General features: G+C 36.1%; 1 long non-coding RNA gene and 1 pseudogene across 2 annotated transcripts in view; one reads left to right on the top strand and one right to left on the bottom strand.

Moving 5' to 3' along the window:
* LOC307191609 overlaps window positions 1-22,713 on the bottom strand; it is a 164,067-nt gene that overhangs the window by 133,273 nt on the left and 8,081 nt on the right. The gene's annotated exons all lie outside the window — the stretch shown is intronic.
* On the top strand, window positions 11,249-12,670 carry LOC307191607 (RNA-binding protein 3-like; annotated as a pseudogene). Its single transcript has one exon. The product of its transcript is annotated as an RNA-binding protein 3-like (transcript).

Here is a 22,713-nt window from a genome sequence, read left to right as displayed (position 1 = left end):
ACATATCTAATTTCTTCAACTTATGGGGAATGTCAGTCCTATCATATGCCCAGAAACTGGGGAGTCAATGACATTTGGTGAACAGCACTAATCATTACTATAATAGTCAAATACATGCCAAGCACCGTGTTAGTTACTACAGGTATACATGCTATAAACACAGAAGTATATAGTCTTTTAATTTAAGAGTATATATCATCAAAACTGTTCCTCAAAGTCTTTCATTTTACATTTCTTATTTTGTTCTCCCAAAAGATTGGAAATTTTTTATTTAGTTGAAAATGTCAGGGAAAAAAAAGGTCTCATACCAAAAAGACACATTACTTTTTAAAATATTTCTTTTAACTACAGTTTTTCCTAAATTAAACAGTTTGAAATCAAATTATTCTTGGTACAAGTGATTCATAATTACTCTTGGTACACTGATCCATTCAATCAACATTTATGAAGTTCCCACAGTTCATAAGCTCAGAGCTAGTTGTTATGCAAGCTTTAAAGATATCTCTAAGTTTCCCTACCACAAGCTACTTAAAATTGCATTACTCAATTTCTTACTGAATGATGACTTAAATCCATCTGTGTGGAGTGTCTTGGGTTCTAATACAGCACTACAGGTCTAGGTATGTAATTGAGATACATACAGTTTTTTGGTGGGTTCTTTTGTTTTTGTTTTTTACAGAGAATCAGCAGTATTACATCAGTTATCTAGTACAAACAATTAAAGCAAACACTATTAAAATCTCATTGTAGCAGAATAGTTTTAAAGAATCAGCTAACCAAATAATATTTTTAAATAGTGTTAGATTGGAAGAGCTATCTAGTGGGAAGTCACAAGGCTGTGTTCTATTCAATGTTTTGCCAAAGTCTAAATTCTCAATATAAAAGCAGTACGCAAATTCATGATGACAAAGAGCATAGACAAAGCATAAGGAAAAGCCAGCATCATGTGTTTCCTTATTCAGCAATAATCTGGAAGCCAACACCTGTGATTTATTCCATTTTTAACTCTATCATCATAGCACTATTCCTAGCTTGTTTCCTCAGAATTCTAAATTAGCTTCCACTCTTGAGAATTTTGAAATGTTTGTTTCCAAGAAAGTAATTTGGTCATCTTAGGCCTTGACTCATGCAAACTCTAAAACACTATGTACGGAAAATATTATCTGAGTTAAATGTGACACAGGCTAGTGAAGTATAAGGATCTAGATTCTCAATGGCATCAAACTCTTCCAAAGTCCTAGAGATGTCTTAGAAGTATGTTCACATGGTCATATGCTTTTACAAAATTTTTACAAATGAGATTTTAGCCACTTTCAATTAAGATCACTGGCTCTTTTCACTGCTTCTGCTCTGTGGTTCTTCCCATATTCTGGTTGCCATTAAACTGGCTACAAGCATTGTTTTGATATTCAGCTAAGGCACAACTGATTTGAGAACAAATACTGCAAAGTACATTTGAGTTTTAGTCATGTTTATGTATATTTATGTAATTGTAGCTGTCTGGGCTTAGGAATGACTTTCAAGCATATTCCTAGTGACCACTCAGCCAATGATTTTTTCATGGAAGTACGGGACCAGAGATCATAGTGTATTTTGAATGTTCCCTGCAGGGCCCAGCACGAGAAGTATGTAGGTATTAGAAGAGAAACATGCTTAAATGTAGCCAGAAGATGGTTGTTGGAAAATTACTCCAGCTTTTATAACCATATATGATGAAACAAAGAGGTTCTCTCAACTGTGACAATCCTAGAATTTTATATGACATCGTTAAAAAGTTGTGAGGCTGCAAGCAACTTTTCTATACTATCAATTTAAAATAAAAATTCAAAAAAAAATTAAAACAAAATAAAAATTCACACAATCATACTACAGGAAAGACATTCATACTTTGTTCTTTTTATAGAAAAAGATATGAAATTATTGTCATATGAAGAAGTGGTCAAAGTATGCAGCTGAAACATAGGAAAATATATTGTAGAAGTGTTTTAGACAGTTAATTGATAACATGACATTATTTTTCAGGATGTTGCAATGGCCATGGTATCTACCAGCTTCTGAAGACATACAACTCTGATTTCTTTTCTCAGTCTAAATAATCATTTCAAATGTAAATCTGTATTTGTGTGATTATAGATATATTTTCTATAGAGCCCTCCTAAAATTGCTCTAGCTTTAATTTAGGTCACTCAAAATTTGGAGCCACCCCTGAATCGGGACCTCCAGCATCACCATTCATCATCTTTATCATCACCATCTCCACTACAGTCAAGGCGGAATTATGCAAGAATGACAATTGAAAAACGCCAATCCCGAATTTCTTCCATAAATTTATCATAATATTTGAGCTGTCAAAATTGCTGGAGGTGTGTATGTGTATTTCATAAGAAAGTTTATTTATCCCTCTCTGTTCTGTTCTTCCAAAAATAATGCAGGAGGCTATGATAGCTGGTTTATCATCTCCCTCACTTTACCGCCCTCAGTCTGGTAAAATGTATCAGTCACATCATTGATGATGACTCAGTTTCAGCTGCCTTATATGGATAAAATAAGAAGGTTGGGCTTGATAAGCTCCAAGTCCTTCTGGCTTTTACTTATTATGATTATACCTCAGATATCAACCTAGTTTAGGATATCCAACAGATAGACAAATGTAAAAGTTGTATTATTTTTAAATTATATGAACCCATCACCAAAGGCCAATGACTTAAACAGTTGTGCCTGTGTAATGAAGCCTCTATGAGAACCCAAAAGGATGGATCTCCAGGAGCTTCCAGGTTGGTGAGCACGTGGGGCTGCAGGGAGAGTCGTGCGCTCAGAGAGCATGGAGGCTCCGCACCCTTCCCACATAATTTGCCCCAAAGCAACACTTCCATCTGGCTGTGTCTGAGTTGTATCATTTTATGATAAACCAGTGATCTGGTGACCTTGTACAAGGGCTCTGACATGGAGGACTTCGGGTTCAGTGTAGCAGACGGCTTGCTGGAGAAAGGAGTATGTGTCAAAAATATTCGCCCAGCTGGGCCAGATCTTGGTGGCTTAAACCCTACGATAGGCTCTTACAGGTTAATCATGACCGAAAGAGAGACTTTGACTACTGCCTTGTTGTGCCTCTCATAGCAGAATCTGGTAATAAGCTGGACCGGGTTATTAGTAGAAACCCCCTGGCTTCACAGAAGTCCATAGAGCAGACTCTACCAGGAGGAGAATGGAGTGAACAGAACAGTGCTTTTTTCCAACAGTCGAGTCACAGTGGTAATTTGGAGATACAGGAACCCACTAATACATTATAGCAACGCTTTTTATAAAGCAGGACAAAAGACGGTATCTACATGGTGCTAAAAAAAAATTCCCTTTAAGATTTTTGTGACATTTGAAGCACAGATAATCACGTGGCATTAACTGCAAGCACAGGGGTCTTTTAAATCTCATGGCTCATGTTCACTTCCCCTTTCAAGTTGAAGAGGTTTCTTTATGGTTATCACTGTGGTATATGACAGGCAAACCCCTGCCAAGCCGAAGGGTAGAGAAAAAGAAAAACAGGCAGGCCACCCCTCTCTACAATTAACATCAGAGGAAATTTTTTACAAGTCCATCTTCCTATTCCTTTTTAAAATGAGAAATGTCTGTTTGAACATGTTCTCTATGATAATTTCCTTAATTCGCTTTGAAATCAGTTTCTTACTACGAAGTCATTCATGTAAGAATTTAACCAACAGGCTTTTCATAAAGCTGGCTCTACTAGGAGAACTAGTTTGGTCAACTACTGGAACTGCTGCTATGGGAGGGGTACAGGTATAAAATCATCTTACGTTTCAGCAATGATGCATGTAGGCGACCGTAATAGGTGGTGGTAAATGTTTTGCCCAAGTATAGGAATGATTTTAACTAAGATGCATGCTATTCCCTGTGCAACAAATTATCAAACAGGGTATGTCTTGTGACCTGTTTTCTTTTTAAGGAAACATTTTTAATAGCTGAAAAATCTCTGATAATGAATTAGGGTGTTTAGCAACACTGAGAATTAGTTATTTTTAAAATTCAAGACTAAGAAGTTAAGAGAGAATGAAGAGTCTATTAAAATGAAGTTTATCTTAATGATAGGCAAATCAAACTCATACTGCTTGACATGTTTTGAAAACTGGTTATATTGAGGGATGTACAGCACATGTACTTAAAAATGACACTGGATTGTCTTTTGTTCTGAGCCATGCCACTTACTGAAATTGTAAATACATTTTTCACAAAATACATTGCCAATTATTATCATCCCTCAAAGCAATAAATGGTGACAGTTGCTTTTAATGTGTGTCAGCAACTGTTTTCATTTTTTCAGATATTTTGAATACTTACACTAATAACTGTTATTTGGTGAATATAAAAAAATAGATCTGTATATTAATTGTAGAACCTCCATACTGAAACAATTATTTTCCATTTTTATTTTGGTCAATAATTCAAACAACTGCTTAGGTAAAGCATCTGAACACTGTGTCCTTTGTTTAAGGAAAAAGTTCACCATTCTTTTTTGTGCGAAGAAATGTATTATTTCAATCATAGCTCAGAACCACCAGGGCAAGAAAGTATAAAAAAGAATCATGTTAAGGAAAAAAAAAAAGATCACGAGTCACTTAAATATGTATTTTTATTTGTAACAAACAAGTATTAAACTTTAAGGTATTTTTGTACAAATTTAACACTTTTAATAGCATGGTATTTATCGTTTATGTATGGTTTTGGGGAGTTAAAAATTGTTGCAAATATTTGTATGGGAAAAAAAAAACCTCTACCAAATGGAAAAAACAGTGATTTTAAAAAGCCAAAAAAAAAAATTATATGAACCTTATAAATAATGAGATGACCATGCAATATATCCTCTGGTTATACTATACATATATCCTCGATTTTGGAGAAAGTGGTCAGATGGGAGGAATTTTGAGGCCAAGGGAACAGAACAGGCAAAGATTTAAGGTAAAGGAGAATGTAATTACTGGGGGAGCTGGAAGTCTTTTATAGTTGTAATATTCTACTAAGGTTATTAGTATGTGATCAAAATAAGGCTGATGCAATTAAAAGGAGCCAATTTTAGATGCTGTATGTCATTCATGTGAAGAATCTGGAAATTTGAGAACACATGTCTCTGATGGTATTAGTCAGAAGAGTGATGTGATCAAATTGGTCCATGTATTAGTTTCCTACTGCCACTATAACAAATTACCACAAATTTAGTGGTTTAAAACACAAATCTATTATCTTACAGCTCTGGAGACAGAGGTCTGAAATGGATCTCATGAAGCTAAAATCAAGGTGTCCACAGAAATGCATTTCTTCTGAAAGCTGTAAGGGAGAAACCATTTCTTGTATTTTCTAATTTCTAGAGGCCACCTGCATTACCTGGCTTGTAGCTGTATCACTCCACCCTCTTTGTCACATCTTGTGATACTCCTTCCTTGCTCTTTCCCTTAGCAGGACTGTTTTTATTACATTTTACCCACCCAGATGATCCAGAATAATCTCCCCATCTGAACATCCTTAATTTAAATGCACTGCAAAATTCCTTTTGCCATGTAAAATGCCATATTCACAAGTTCTAGAAGATGGGACATGGACATCTATGGAGGCCATTATTCTGCCTACCATATTGACTTAGATAATCTCTCTACAATCATTTAAAAATATTTAATCAATTCTATGTAGCAAGAAGTACACGAGCGGCTGTGGCTAAAAGGATGAACAAAATATGCATAGTCTCTTCTCTCATAGCATATAGAAGCTGGTAGAAGAGGAAGTATTAGTCTAATTATCATGCAAATATACAATTATTCTGTGTAATTATAGCAAGAAACTGATTATCAAGATCAAGAAACTGAATTTAAACTACAGAAAGCTATAGCAGTTGATGAGCGGGAGATCAAATATAGCCTATAGTATCAAAGAAGGCTTTCCTAAGCAACTGAGAATAAAAACAAAAGTAAAATGAAAAGTGCCTAGTATTTCATTTGTGAGGTCTATTAGATGGTGGAGAAAGCTTATTAGGTTTTCTTGAGAAGCGCATTAACAGTTAAGAACATAGGAGTAACCCAGATTTCACTGAATTGAATAAAATGGCAGGTGAAAAAATTCAGGTTAAGATATGCTGACAACTCTTCCAAGAAGTTTGGCTAAGAGGAGGGAGAGGGGAAAAAAATTAGAAGAGAATGTGAATTTGAAGGAGAAACAAAAAGAAAATAAACATGTATGAGAAAGTAAAAACAGCAAGGTTGAGGTTAAAGATATAGTATTAGGAAGGAATAACTGATTAACAGAAGACCCCAAACCAGCTGGGAAGACATGGAACCCAGAGCCCAGATGGAGGAACAAACCTTAGAAGAATCACGCTGTTCACTGTATCAGAAGGGAAAGAGAAAGTATGATGTCAAGTTAAATTTTAGGTGCGCAGGTGAGAATTAGAGAGTTCCTTTGTCATAGAGTTCATTTCCTACAAAAGTGGGTGGCATGGTCCTATGTGCTTAGCGGCCAAAGTGGCATCATGGAGAAGACAGGACAGTTGGACTGATGAAAAATTAATGTTTTTCCAAGGAGATGAGACGAAAAATGGTGGATAGTGGAGTAGAGGGTATTGCCAAGAAAGCGGTTTTGTCATATATAAATGAGATTAAAAAAAAAACTGAAGAGAGGAGAGAGCTAAATAGAAGAGTCATATCACTAACTCCTTCAATTCACTCATTTACTTGACAGGTATCTATCAAGACATACTATGTGCCAAGATCTTAAAGAGTCAAGGGAACAGCAATTTCAGAAGTTAAAGAAGTGAAGTAATATGACCGAAAGCTGGAAAGATAAAGTTATGGTCTGAAAATGAGATTTGAAATCAAGGTTACAGATTTTATCTATGAGGAATGGCTGATATAAGTATCAGAAACAAAAGTGGTTAAAGGAAAAGGTAATGAACTGGTTCAAGTAAATGAAAAGTCCAAGGGATGAGTTAGCTTAATGCCAGAAGACCCAGGGCTCAAATATCAGGACTTGGAATCTCCATGCTTGGGTATAAAACATGGTTTTTTTGGTTTCATTCCCAGGTACAATAGGTGTCAAAGTGTTTCCTACAGAGCAAATGGCCATAGAAACCTTAGCCTCATATCCTTTCAGTCACATCCAATGATAAACACCAAGGGTTTTTCCCAACCTTCCACAAATATTCTGTGAAAGAGAAAGATTGGGCCAGCTTAGGTTAGGCTAAACTAGTTACTGTTGCTAGTTACTAGCAATACTTTGGCTTCCAAGGGGGTTCTCCAGAAAGAGAACCATCAAGACAAATGGCTTTGGATCTCCAAGGGAGGAGTGAATAAAATGAAATAGAGGACTGTAGCTAGAAGAATGCAAATGGGATGCTGGAGAAGTAAAATATAAACTAAAAAGACATAGTTTTTCTATTTCTAATGTTAGTATCTCCTCTTATATGGCCACAAGAATTGATGGCTAACATGGATGGGAGGTAGAAATCATCAGAACTGAGAAATCCAAAGAAGTGTTGGTTCACCGGGTTAGATATTAAAGCCACCTAGGACAGTGGCACATCTTGGGAGAGAGTAGTTCACTTCTATGTGCAAAAGGCTTTTAAAATAAAAGTGAATGAGAAGGCTGATGGTGGGAAATAAGGAAGGTAGAGATGGCAAAGCTAGATGACTCAAGCCTACTATTATTTTTCTAAATAACGTTATATCCCACATATTGTCAAATACCATTTTAATTGATCTTTTAACATTATCCTTGAAAAAATGATTTTGAATTTCTTAGTAACTGACTTGTCTTTTTTTTAATGTTTTAGGAAATTAAAATATAGTGAAAGTACTCAAAGTACTTTCAGATTTAACAATTTACATAATATATATTTAATCCTTGGACTTTTTTTTTTTTTTTTGGCGGTACACAGGCCTCTCACTGTTGTGGCCTCTCCTGTTGCAGAGCATGGGCTCCAGACGTGCAGGCTCAGCAGCCATGGCTCACGGGCCCAGCCCGGGGCGTGAACCCGTGTTCCCTGCATCGGCAGGCGGACTCTCAACCACTGCGCCACCAGGGAAGCCCTGATCCTTGGACTTTTAATACATTTTTGGACTATTAATACATTTTTGTCCCCTTCCACATTAAAAAAGAATAATTTCTTACTTTGTCATTCTGATTATACACACTCAACTTCAATAACATTTGTTTTTCATTTCCCAGGAATTTTCATGAAATTTCATTCATACTACTACAAGCAATGTGACACTATGTTATATACATGTATACACATATATTAGAAGATTGATATTTGTAAAAAGATATTTTTAAAAAGATTTTTTTCAAGAATCTAAATAATGGGGGTGGGGGAGAGGGAACTGGATGAAGCCAGTCAAAGGGACAAGATTCTGGTTATAAGATATATAAGTACTAGAGACGTAATATACAACATAAACAACACTGCTGTGTGTTCTATATGAAATTTGTTAAGAGTAAATCCTAACAGTTCTCATAGTAAGAAAAAAACTTTTTTCTATTTCTTTAACTTTGTATCTACATGAGAAGATGATATTCACTAAACTTAATGTGATAGTCACTTCATGATGTAAGTCAACTAAATATGCTGTATATCTTAAAGTTATAGTGCTGTATGTCAATTATTATCTCAATAAAAATGGAAGAAAAATCTAAATTATTATTATACATTTTAAACAATTCAATAAAATATGTAGAGTTGGCTTTTGTTTGAAAAATAGAAATTATGGGAAATGTAACTCAATTTCAGCTTTCATTAACACTAATACATGTCTAATCTGGAATAATTTATTCTTAGATTCCATGCTTTTAGAAGCAGATATGTGAAGGGAGCAGAATATGCCACCCTAAAATGCACCACTTTAGCAGGTGAATTATTTGGGGCTGAAGGCAGTCAAGACCAGCAGACTCAGGAAGAGCTTTTTACCTCCCTCTTAACTGCCTAAAAGAATTTGGATAGGGGGCTGAATCCAGGAGAGAGCGATTACCAGAGGTAACATTACCTGAAAGACTCCTCTACATAGCAGGGTAAATATCTGATTACCAAACATCTGCTCTTCTCATCCTCCTGTCAATCACCCGTCTCCCCTTTGAAGCCCCAGACCCATATCTCTACCCTTAGCTCAGGATAGCATGTAAGCCTCAACTGGCTGACTGCCTTTAAGTGTCATGTCTTTGTGGGGTTCCCATATGTACATAACTAAATTTGCTTCTTCTGTTAGTCTGTCTTATATCAATTTAATTTATTAGACCGGCCAAAGAACCTAGCAAGGAAAAGTTTTCCATGGTTGCACATTATTCATGTTAATTTTCTAAAAAATTATACTACTGATAGTAAAATATAAGTGCCCAACTCAATAGAACATGAAATGAATCAGCGAAAGAAAAATGTCTCCTTGCTTGTTCAAACAACTTAGATCATTCAAGTAGCATACTACTACAGGTTGTGTGTCTTCTTTTGGCATTATGAAGGAAAATAAACTAGATAGAAATTCAGACAGATACAAGAACATGAGACATCTTGAAGCCATTGAAAGTGAATCCCAGGCATTATGTTATCACAGTGATTTAATGAAGCTATCATTACCGTATCAGAATTCCCATCAGATGCCGATATTTAGACCTCAGAAACGCATGTTTAACAAGGGAAAAAATAAGAACGACTAAGTAAACAAATTTGAGATTGGCACAGAGCTGACATATATTCAAAATTTCATAATGCTTTAATAAAGTAAAGAAAAAGGAAAAAAAACGTTAAAGGCTTTCAGAGTGTATACTACTCAGGTTCTAAGTAAATGAAACTCCTTTTTTGATGTTATTACTTGTTACTGAGTAAATTATTACTTATGCCTCTGCAAAGGCAAGGTATTAAGAGCCATAAGCATCCAATACTTTAAAAATTACTTCTACAATGTTAGATAATTTTTCAAAAGGTATATAAAGACAGGAAATTTCAATTATTAAAAAAAAAAAGAAATGCACGTTTACCTTCTGAATAGTTACAACTGAACGGAGTACTTTTCCCCCTCCCACCTCCTCCTCCCATTCCCTCTCTCATTCTCACTTTCTCCTTCCCTCTTCCCCACTTCCTAAGTGTGGCAGAAAAACAACCTGAAAAAATGCCTTTTCATTATTCTATAGCCACACGTTTTCATTTTTCAAACTCACTATATTTGACAAGAATTAATTTAAATTACACTAATGAATCTGCACTTGTATGAGGAATTATTTTTTGGTTGACAAAATGTTCCTTAAAAGAGTAGACAAACAGCACTGTTTTGAGGGAAAACAATAAAGGCTTTCTTTCTAAGTATAAGGGAAACTTAGTCATGAGAAATAGCTGAATTGATTTCCAAAGAGTGATCAAATTCTTCCACTTCTTCAAATAAACTTCCAATGCAGCAGTGCATAAAGAGCTCCCTTGTATCAAAAAATCTAGAAACAATAAATGCTGGAGAGCGTGTGGAGAAAAGGGAACACTCTTGCACTGCTGGTGGGAATGTGAATTGGTTCAGCCACTATGGAGAACAGTATGGAGGTTCCTTAAAAAGCTACAAATAGAACTACCATATGACCCAGCAATCCCACTACTGGGCATATACCCTGAGAAAACCAAAATTCAAAAAGAGTCATGTACCAAAATGTTCATTGCAGCTCTATTTACGATAGCCCGGAGATGGAAACAACCTAAGTGCCCATCATCGGATGAATGGATAAAGAAGATGTGGCACATATATACAATGGAATATTACTCAGCCATAAAAAGAAACGAAATTGAGCTATTTGTAATGAGGTGGATAGACCTAGAGTCTGTCATACAGAGTGAAGTAAGTCAGAAAGAAAAAGACAAATACCGTATGCTAACACATATATATGGAATTTAAGGAAAAAAAATGTCATGAAGAACCTAGGGGTAAGGCAGGAATAAAGACGCAGACCTCCTAGAGAACGGACTTGAGGTTATGGGGAGGGGGAAGGGTGAGCTGTGACAGGGCGAGAGAGAGTCATGGGCATATACACACTAACAAACGTAGTAAGGTAGGTAGCTAGTGGGAAGCAGCCGCATGGCACAGGGATATTGGCTCGGTGCTTTGTGACAGCCTGGAGGGATAGGGAGGGTGGGAGGGAGGAAGACGCAAGAGGGAAGACATATGGGAACATATGTTTATGTATGACTGATTCACTTTGTTATAAAGCAGAAACTAACACACCACTGTAAAGCAATTATACCCCAATAAAGATGTTAAAAAAAAAAAACCACAATCTAAAAAAAAAAAGAGCTCCCTTGTGAGACACTATTTTACTATTGTGCTGTAAGATTATAATCTGCATTAAAGATAGACAAGTTCTTTTTAATATTTCTTTGATAATATCAAAACTGATAGCCACAATTTGTGATATTAACTTCATCTAAAAATGCATTCCAGATACTCCTGTGAATAGGGAAATCTGTGTGAATTATACTCTAGTCTAGCCTACAAAAAGAAATGACAGCCCAGTCTCTCGGCTTCTTGGCGGTAGCTGTCTCTTCAGCCTTTTATTTAATTTCCAGGACTTGAATTTACTGCCATGTCCTCTGAAGAAGGGAAGCTCTTTGTGGGAGGGCTCAACTTCAGCACTGATGAGCAGGCTCTGGGACCACTTCAGCAGCTTCAGACCTATTTCTGAGGTGGTTGTTGTCAAGGACTGGGAGACTCAGCAATCCCAGGGTTTTGGCTTCATCACCTTCACCAATCCAGAGCATGCCTCAGATGCCATGAGAGCCGTGAATGGAGAGTCTCTGGACGGTCGTCAGATCCGTGGAGACCACGCGGGCAAGTCGGCCCGGAGAAAAAGAGGGGGTGCCTTTGGGGCCTATGGGCGTGGTCGCAGCTACTCTAGAGGTGGTGGGGACCAGGGCTATGGAAGTGGCAGGTATGACAGCCGACCTGAAGGATATGGATATGGAAGGTCCAGAGACTATGGCGGCAGAAACCAGGGTGGTTATGACCACTACTCAGGAGAAAATAACAGGGATAATTATGACAACTGAGATGAGGCATGTACACCTAATGTAGATACACAAGGAATAAAACTTCTTCTGATCCAGCACCATCCCTCCAAATGGTTATATTTATAAAGATTTTTGGAGCTGCACTGAAACATCTGTTTTAGTTACATCAACTTCTTTTTTGGAGTAGAGCTCCCAAGGTAGCTTGTTAAAGACCTTTCATAAAGTTCCATGTGGTTTTTTTTTTAAATTTTTCTCCCATTTAAAGACAAATTCTGAGACATTTGTGGAGTCTGGATATTTTTTTTTTTTTTTACCAGTTTTTTAGTTGGGGCTCTCAGGAATGTTGGTTCTAGCAAAAAATGTTTGCCCATACTGATTTTTTAAAGTAATGTGCATCTAGGAACATTTTAAACACCTGTACACAATGTTTAATCGTGATTAGGAAGCAATTTCTAACTGTAACTATAAGAAATGAAGAACATGATTACTTAGAGGTGTTTTTTACTCCAGATCTCTGCCTTGACTATATAGAAGTTTCTTAAAAATATCTGTCTGTCATTTTTTTCTTAATACTGGAAGAAACAAATATTCTGTTGTGTTTCATGTAGCGTTTAGGATGTCTTTCACCAAGTTGATTAAAAAGATGAAATCTGAAAACAAACAAAAAAACAACAAAAAAAAAGAAATGACAGACGGAAGGTCATTAATGCTAAAAAATATGGAGAGGCATTGAGGTTTTTGGTTTTGGTTGTGGTTTTTAACAGAGCATCTATGAATGCATTCATGTCATTTGTCCCAACCTCCAGTTTTGAATTTTTTAGGGGAAGTCTGGAGGAAGATTTGGGCAATAAAGGAGGAAGAGGAAAGGAGGAAATCTAAGTCTCAACCCCATGATCTGCCTCAGTTCCAAGTATACAGATTTTGTTCTTAGTTAGAAACATTTTTCCTCCAAGAGTTAAACATGCTAAAGAAGGTCCACTGGCTAAGAGAAAATGCTTCGGGGCTACAAATGTATTCATTCATTTAACAGCACTTAAGTACCTACTATATGCCGCTCCAGATAAAGCTAGGAAACAATATCTGCTCTCAAGTAGCTCACTGTCTAAAAAAGGGGTGGGGAGGGCCAAAATATGTACCATGAGGTATGATACAGTCAAATTTCAATAATATATATATGCACTGGTTACTAAGGAAGAACAGGAGTTAGCAACACTGAGGAAGGAAGAAGGTATTCAACTTAGAACAGTGCAAATACACAGGACTAAAAAGGGTCTTGAATCAAAAAACTCAACAGCAAATACCTTGATATATCTGGAATACAGGACTGTGAGTAAATGCAAAACAATCTGACTGAACAGTAGGTAGGGCTTTTAACACTGTTAAAAAGTTAAGCAATATTATAAACATAAAAATGAGATGCCACTGAAGGATTTTCATATAGTAATAATGCCTATTTTTAAAAAAAACCTAATTCTAGAAGATAAAGCGCAAAGCAAATAAAAATCACATATCATTCTTAAGAAAATTAACTTATATTGCATTTCTATCATAAATACAAAATAAGAACTCCTTTTTTGTAATATGACCACAATACCAATAGCAAACTGAAAAAAAAAAAAAGTAAGAATTCCTTAATGACTCAAATACCCAGTTGGTGCTAGAATTCTAAAATAGGGTAAAGATATGACCATAATCGCACTGGCAGTGGTAGAGAGGGGAAAACTGAGGTGGGTGGGGACAAAACAAAACAGCAATATGACTAACTAGAATCCTAGTGCAAAATCCCAGACAAGCAGGTATGCCCAGAAGATGCTTGGCTTCTAGTTAGGAAAGCTTCCAGGCGGGAGTTTACCATTATTCATTCTACTCCATCCATTCACACTAATAGAGTAACTAGTTCTACCTATATTGAAGATGATTAATTTTAACAAAATTCTAGTCAAAAAAATGATTAAGCTTTCTAGAAGGGGAACCCATAAAATTCAAATATTAGAAAACAAGAATTCTTAACTCTTGGATCCCCTATATTAAAGTTTGCAAAGTTAAAGTAATTAACTCATATATAATTATGAGTCCTTTTATATAGGAGTATAATAGCTTTTAGGCCGTGAAGCAATGACTAAGTCATTAAAGGGCAATTTCTGACCATTTCAGGTAGGAAGGCAGTTTTTCTCAGAATTACAAAGCAGGGACAGAGACAAGGAGAAGTAAGGGATTCAAGTTCGAAAACTACAGATGTGTAATATTCCTGGTACTGCCCTGTCCAAACTTGGCTGTCTACATTCCCAACTAACCCTGGAACATCTTTTTCAACAGTATTGGACCTCCTGAAGAATAAAATGAGCTCTCCTTTCGTGACGAAGTCTAAGGTAAACTTGGAAACTTGGTAAAGGATACTTCCCACACTCATACCCCCCAGAATTATATGGGCAGAAGAGGGAGGGACCTCTTTTTTAAAATCAAATGCTTACAGAACATTTAGTACTTCTTGAATTTGTAATCTCCGTCCAACTCCCCACTCAGTGAATAAACCAGCTACATCATAAGGCAGCTTTTAGTCCCTGATTCCATCACCAAATTTGCTAGGCTTTTTATTTATTTATTTTTGGCTGCGTTGGGTCTTCGTTGCTCTGTGCAGGGTTTCTCTAGTTGCGGCGTGCAGGGGCTACTCTTCGTTGCGGTGCACAGGCTTCTCATTTCAGTGGCTTCTCTGTTGCGGAACGTGGGCTCTAGGCATGCGGGCTTCAGTAATTGTGGCACTCGGGCTCAGTAGTCATGGCTCGCAGGCTCTAGAGCGCAGGCTCAGTAGTTGTGGCGCACAGGCTTAGTTGCTCCAGGGCATGTGGGATCTTCCCAGACCAGGGATCAAACCCGTGTCCCCTACATTGGCAGGCGGATTCCCAACCACTGCACCACCAGAGAAGTCCCTCACTAGTCTTATATATACATCAAGGAGTTGATTAAATTCTTAATGTCCCATTTTGAAGGATAAAAATTGAAGGAGGTAAGAATATAATATTTAATGAACCCCTTTATGCACCACACACTGTACAGGACATTTTACCTGTTTTATTTCACTTAATGAGCAGACGGCTGATGGTTCTGCCACTGGAATAATTTGGTAACAGTAAAAATGTGGTAGAGAATTAAGGCTGAAAGTATCACATATCAAGTAGTATAAAAAGCTGTATGGGGCTTCCCTGGTGGCGCAGTGGTTGAGAGTCCGCCTGCCAATGCAGGGTACACAGGTTCGTGCCCCAGTCCGGGAAGATCCCACATGCCGCGGAGCAGCTGGGCCCGTGAGCCATGGCCGCTGAGCCTGCGCTTCCGGAGCCTGTGCTCCACAACGGGAGAGGCCACAACAGTGAGAGGCCCACGTACCAAAAAAAAAAAAAAAAAAAGCTATATGTTCTTCACTCACCTCTTAATTCAATTTATGTTGTGGCACCTAATATGCATATAATGACTTTGTTTTGGTCAATGTAAAGACTACTTTGTCTGAGAGATTTAGTACTGATCCATGTAGAACTATGGTCACTATTGGAATTTGAGTGTCAGTTATTTTTTAAATGTGTAACATTATTGACCATATACGTTATAACTTATGAAATATACAATATTAGAAAAAGATACCTATGAGGAGAAGCCATTAGCCATTTTAAAGTTACATTAATATAGGAAAAGTAACTATCAACTCAGTCACTTGAGACATTTTTTAAACAATTTCTGGATCTCACTTCGAATTTTTATCCTCAAAGGTTTCTGTATAGTGTGGGTATTGGCTGGAGGTCTGCAGGGGCTGGTTGCAGAGAACTAGGAAAACATTTCACCTTCTCCCTCACTGCGACGCTCAGTGTGCACCCACACTCCCTGTGGTTTGCACCTCTAGATTTATAAGAACAAACCAGGAAAAAGGTAAACATGTAAAAGGAAAGTAAATAGGATGCTGGAATGTGAGTAAGCCTTCAGAATAATTTGCTCCAAAATCAAAGAAGGTAATTTAAGCTAGCAAAAGATCAAGGGCACGAGCTTTTAGCCATAGATTCTGGCACTGCACAGAACCTCGTTAGTGTTAGGGGTTCAAACAGAGGCCCCTCTAGAGAGGCAAGTGAGGGAACCAAACTCCAGAAGTCCATCAGGAGCTGACACTATTTCTTTTGCGAATAAGTTCTTTTCAGAATAGTATATATGCTTCCTGAGAACTTTTTTTTTTTTTTTCCGCTACGGTATAGGATTAAACGTCCTGATGAACAAAGGACATTTCTGAACACTTTTCCACATGGTTTGAACCACGGCCAATGCCTCTTAAAATAAAAGACCGTGTCAATTTAAATTCTCGTGTCCTATGTTTGATTTGATTTGATTATTTTTAGTTTCATAAGCCAATAGTTTCTCAGGCCAGGTTGGTGCAAACAGTAATCACAGAAGTTCAATTGATTAACTTTCATTTATTCTTTATGTGGAAAAAAATTGAACATGCTATGATTCCTGGTACTGCTAGACAAATAGGATTTCTAACTATTTTACAAATACTAAAACACATACATTTGCTGAGTGCTTTTCATGTCCCAGGCACTGAGAAGCTCTTTACATGTATTAACTCATTGAATCTTCGTTTTTACCCTACAAGATATGTGCTATTACTTGTTTTTTATACAAAAGAAAACTAAGTCACAGACAGTTTAAGAGACCTACTCAATGTAACTCAGGAGATGACAAAAAAGGATTCCTATCCCTCAGTTGGGCTTTATAGTTCTATGCTCTTATCTGCTATGTCACACCATGTTTACTGAGTTTTCCTTCTGTTGGCTGGTGTTAGCCTAAGTTTTTCCAGCTTATCAGCTGTTAGAAGGCAAACAATTTAAAACAAAAACAGAGTCCATGGACTGAATTAAGGATTAAGGAAAACAGTGATGTAACTTTAAGAAGAGATTTTTAAAGTATGTTCTGGCATAAATCAGTGATTCTCCAGAAATAGGATTATCTAGGCCAGCCTCCCAAAATGCCAACTGAATTTCAGAACCATTTTCTTAATGTACGCAGGGCAAGTAGCAAATAGAAGATATTATTAGACACTGCCAATTAATGAACAGTTAAAATGTATTCATTTTTATGTAAATAATTCAACAAAAATTGGCAATTCACAAAGTTGTGAACTACATGAATACAAACTATGAATCTTTGATTAAGATTCGCAGAACTGTTTTTAATGAGTCAATTTTGGAAGTGCTTTCTGTAGAAGAGTAACTCTAGGAGAAAATAGTCGTGTATAAAATAGAGCAAATACCCATTATGAGGCACAAGTTGGAGAAAAGTAGGTCATGTTCTCATACTTAGCAATCTAAAGAAAACAGTATAGAAATCTAAAAAATTGTTTATGTATATATAATAATTTATAAGCTAATTTCTTAAGGTTATTTCATAGAGGAGCACTTTCTTGGAGTCAGAGAACTCCCAGTTCCCTACCTTTTTTTATTTAAGAATCCCAAGATCCATTCCTCTCATAGCTAAATTGTTAAGTGTATATTATTTGCATTTGATGTATATATGTCACAAACATGTGTCTTCTGCTTTAGTATTTGGTGATCTGGTAGTTTTGCTTTATTTACTTGCCACATATTTTAGAACTGTCAATTAGATGGTGTCCAGATGAAAACAGGAAATATGACATTGAGGGGTCTGGGAAAGTCATTCCTTAAGTGACATTTTGGCACAAAAAAGAAAAAGTAGAGGGATTCCTGATAAATCTTTGAATATTTGAAGAAAAAATATGTTCTGAGTTGCTCCTGCTACAAAATGTTAAACTGAGCTTCCGAAGTAAGGTTCTCGATAAGGATTTATTATGGAGACCACGAATCAGTGCAATGACTCTTAAACCCCTCAGTCACACTGATGAAGGTTTAAAGTACAGTCATTTTGAAGAATGGAGGGGTGGGAAGCCCTATCTCCCAACTCCAAATCAATAAAGAAGAGCTGTAGGAAGGGAAGGAGATCCACTGAATGAGTGCTTATCAGCTTTGCATTTTCCAGATTAAGGTCAAACACCTGGCTACCTTTTTTTTTTTGATGAAAGGCACAATGCAGAGGTCATTCTCACTAGTCAGCTGGTACTCAGTTTTCAAGAAAATGAATTTATCAGGATTTTCCGTAGACCAGATGCAGGCCACATAAATGAAAGAGCACATATGGGATCATTTAAGTTCCTTTCATGAAGACCACTGGAAGAGGTGTAAAGACCTCAGCAAAAGAAAGAGTGACAGGTCAGAATGGAAATACAACAAGAGAACTGCTAAATAAGCCAACCTGAAAAAGGCTATATATTATATAATTCCAACAATATGACATTCTACAACAGAAAAAAGTATGGAGACAGTAAAAAGATTAGTGGTTTCCAGGGATTAGTCGATAGGGAGGGAAGAATAGAGCACAGAAGATTTTTAGGGCAATGAAACTACTCTGCACAATACTCTAATTGCCAATATATGATTATACATTTGTCAAACATATAAAAGGTACAACTGAGTGAACCCTAATATAAACCGTGGGATACAGTTAATTTATCAACATTCATTTGTCAGTTTTCACAAATGTACTATACCAGTGCAAGATGTTCACAGGGAAAATTGCAGGGGGTGGGGAGGGGGGATATATGGAAGTCTCTGTACATTCTACTCAATTTTTCAATGAGCATAAGCTGCTCAAAAAATAAAGTTTCTCGAAATAAAAATAAAGGTATCTCAAAAAGAAAGCAGGCAGAAATTGTTTTAAAAGATAGCACCAACCACAAAAGAGGAGGAGAGGTAAGAGAATGGGGGAAGGAAAAGGAAATGAATAGTATTTGAAGGTGTCAGACTGGGTGAAATTATTTGAAACATGGTTGGACTCACAGACGAATGCTTTCAGAGACATTATTGTCCACCTTGCCAACTGCAGAGAATTCTGAGACTAGTGGTTAGGAAGCTTCCATGAGTGTCACTCTTGATCCTTAGTCAAGTCACAATTTGTCCTTAAGGATACTTTCTATATACCTCTAGCTGCAAATATTTATAAGCGTCTCCCATTACCCTAACGTTCGTTTTCCAAATACCTGAATTTATAAGGTAGGATAGAAAAACATAACTACCCAAAAATATTCATAAGTGAATTGGTGACCTGTAAAACCCATTATCACTGAAATCTCCCCATTTAATACTAGTTTTCCATATTCGTTGCTCAACCTCTTTAATGTTCAGTCCCTACTGACTGTCGCCTGGAATGCTGAAAATACTATGCAAATAATATTAAATTATTTACAGAGTAAAATTTTAAAAGTAGCAAATTATTTATAAAGTGATGTTGGAAAATACAATTGGAAAGCCATAGACAAATGGTGATATACCAGAGTTTAACAAATTAAAAACTGAAGGAAAAAATCCAAGTTTCAGAGAAGATTGAGTATCAAAGCATTAATAAAAGATGTCTGGGAAAATGGGTAGTACCTGGTATCAGATGTTTTTATAAGAGATCCTTGTACTGACTGGCTGTAGGATTACAAACATCAAGTAAAAGGATCAGGTCATACCATCCTATCGTTTTGTTTGGAAAACCATAATACCCTAAACTATTGTAAATAAGAGGAAAATACCTCCATAAGTTTCTTTCATTTTTTAAGATACTGTCCTACTATGTCCACCGCCCTCAACTACCTACTATGACATTTTGATACTTTTAATGTATGTATAGTGGGCTTTTTCTGATCCAATTATGTGTTTTTTTGAATTTTATTTTATTTTTTATACAGGTTATTAATTAGCTATTTTATACGTATTAGTATATATATGTCAATCCCAACAATTATGTTTTGATAAGATTCCCATAACTGCCCCCATACTTGTGAACACTTGCCCTATTCATAAGTCTATAAGAAATATGACAAAAGAATATACCAAGCATCTTCCACTGGTTTCACCCCACCTTTAAGTCTAGAGTACAATTATATTTAATGAACAAAACAATTCGTATTTTTGCAACTACGATGTAGTATTTTAATATAATTTTAGTGATTGGCCCTCATTTCTATTTCCGACGTTCTGTCTGTCACTATTGTTGGCACTGAAAGACATAGAAATGGAACATAGCATCCGTGCCTGAGAGAACTGCATTCAGGTTAGAGTTCTTTTATAATTGTAAATCAAAAAAGAGGTATTCATAGTTAATAATCATTTAATTATTTAACTTAATTATTCACAATTTAATTAGTGAAAGGGGTGAGGGCTGCAGCAGAAAATATTTAAAGGACAAAATCAAAGAGGCAGAACTTAATCCTTCCCTTTAGAGATGTTTTACATGGCCAGAAAAATACGGTAACAACCTAAGTGTCCATCAACAGATGAAGAGATAATATGTGGTGTATACACAGAATGGAATATTATTCAGCCATTAGAAGAAAGCAACTCTTGCACTGTGCAACAACACGGATGGACCCTGAGGCATTATGTTAAGTGAAACGAATCAGAAGCAGAAAGGCAAATACTACGTGGCATCACATATTTGAAATCTAAACAAAAAATCAAACTCATAGAACAGTAGAAAAGTGGTTGTCAGGGGCTGGGGGAAATAAGGAAATTTTGGTAAAAGGGCACAAACTTTCAGCTATAAGATGAATAAGATACGAGGATCTAATATATAACATGGTGACTATAGTTGATAACACTATCGTATAACACTACTGTATAACTGAAATTTGCTAAGAAAGGAGAACTTAAATGTTCTCACACAAAAAAGATAAAAATGTGAGGCGATGGATGTGGTAATTAACTAGACAGGGAGGAATCCTCTCAACGTATATCATAATGTGCAAACTAATATCTTTACAATTTTGTCAATTATATCACAATGAAATTGAAAAAAGGAGAAAAAGGAGACTTGTGTGCTCAATCATTTAAAAAGCAAAAAAACCCATATTTGTAATACATAGGTAATAGAGATACATAAAAAATTAAATACCCAGAAAAGCGTAGAGAATGTCCCCAATAGATTTAACGGTAAAAAGACAAAAATGAACACTGGCGGTTTTTTAAGAGCAATGGGGCCTAACAGGAATGGTATTTTATTAGGAAGCAAGGGATACAAAGTTACAGAGGACAAATATATAATAAATTGAGAGTTTACTACTTATTCCCTAATCATTAGCTTAAAATGCTATTGCAAAAGTGTTTCAAATTAGCAACATGTAAGGATCTGTTCAAAGAAGTAAAATTAATGTTTGTCTGCCCTTGAAATAGTTAACTTATTTCTGTGTTTTCCATAGTTTTAAGCACAGGATCTTTTTAACTTTTAAATTATATAATTTTATAGAGAATTTTCTTTAAGAGATAAATACCTTGTACACCATTCTCATCTCTACTTAATCTCAGAATCTGAGTTTTATATTTTGCTCTGTCCTGAATGACAGAAGGCTTTTCTCTCCTTGTTCTCTAGTCTGTACAACTCCCAGCTGCCAGAAGATTATTCCATTCTCATTCCTACTCCCTTGTCTTTCTACAGTCCAATACAAACGCAGAAAAGGAGAAGGAAAAAAAGGCAATGTTGGGCATGTCTTTGATGAGTATAAATTTTTATTGATTTTCTCCATTTCCTACAAGCACACACCTTTGAAAAAAGAGGAAAAAAACCCAAAACACTCCTCTCTTAAGCTTTTATCCTTCTTGGCAGAATGTGGTTTAAAATGTACATACAATAGCTTAACTCTCTTTATAGCTCCCTAGATATCTGCAGTTGTTATAACCATCTTTAAATATCACTGCTCCAGCAAGATGCCTGATAAAGTGTTTCTAAAAGATTCTGTATTTCTGAGAGAATATTGTATAAAGCCTTTAACATTTGTTTTATTTAACTGAAAGGAGTTTCATAATAATTATTGTGTACAGTTATAAGTAGAGCTCACAAATAAATTTTGTTTTCAAATAGTAAAGCCAATTTCAAGTAAATGCTTGATTTTATAATATCCTCTACTTGTTTGAAAAAATCCTTGGGCGATGTAAAATAATTTATACCTAAAAGGAGACTTGTGATTGTTCAATATATTCCATAGATGTTGCTGCACTATTCAGAACTCGGCACACACTGGGTATTCTGTAAGCATTGAGTGACTTAGTGTGAGCCTCTAACCCTGCAGCTGTCCCATCACGAGGATGAAAGCTTTAATAATTGCTCATTCAGAATTCTTCATTTTTAGCTGACACATTTCCTTTCATTTTACATGGGTCTAGTATCTAATGTTCTGAAAAACTAATAAAATGTGGACCTGCATATTTGGAGAATAAAACTTTTCTATTTTGTCAACCTTTTATTGAAAAAACAAAGCTTTCTGGGTTGGGGTTTGATCTGGGGGCTCATTCGCTGACATTAACTTTAAGGGCACATATTTTTGATATAAGCATGTCCTTTTATTTTTCCCAGATTAACAGATCTTCCAAAGTCTCAACATTTTTTCCAACTGCCACTGGGGAAGTCATAAATTGTTTTATCCTATAATAAGAAATTTATTCTTATTATAGGGTCTGTTCTTTTTGTTTAGATTGTGGCAAGACAAGATGTGGTTAGGTATCTCTAGAATTGATACTTCCAAGGCTGTTTCCACAATTGAAGCAAAATTGAAGACCTAGGCAGTTTCTCATTATTGTTGAGCTGATTAAGAAGATTATTCT

This window comes from Stenella coeruleoalba (assembly GCF_951394435.1).
Source record: "Stenella coeruleoalba genome assembly, chromosome: 9".
Lineage (NCBI taxonomy): Eukaryota > Metazoa > Chordata > Mammalia > Artiodactyla > Delphinidae > Stenella > Stenella coeruleoalba.
This window is presented reverse-complemented; position numbering and strand designations above follow the sequence as displayed.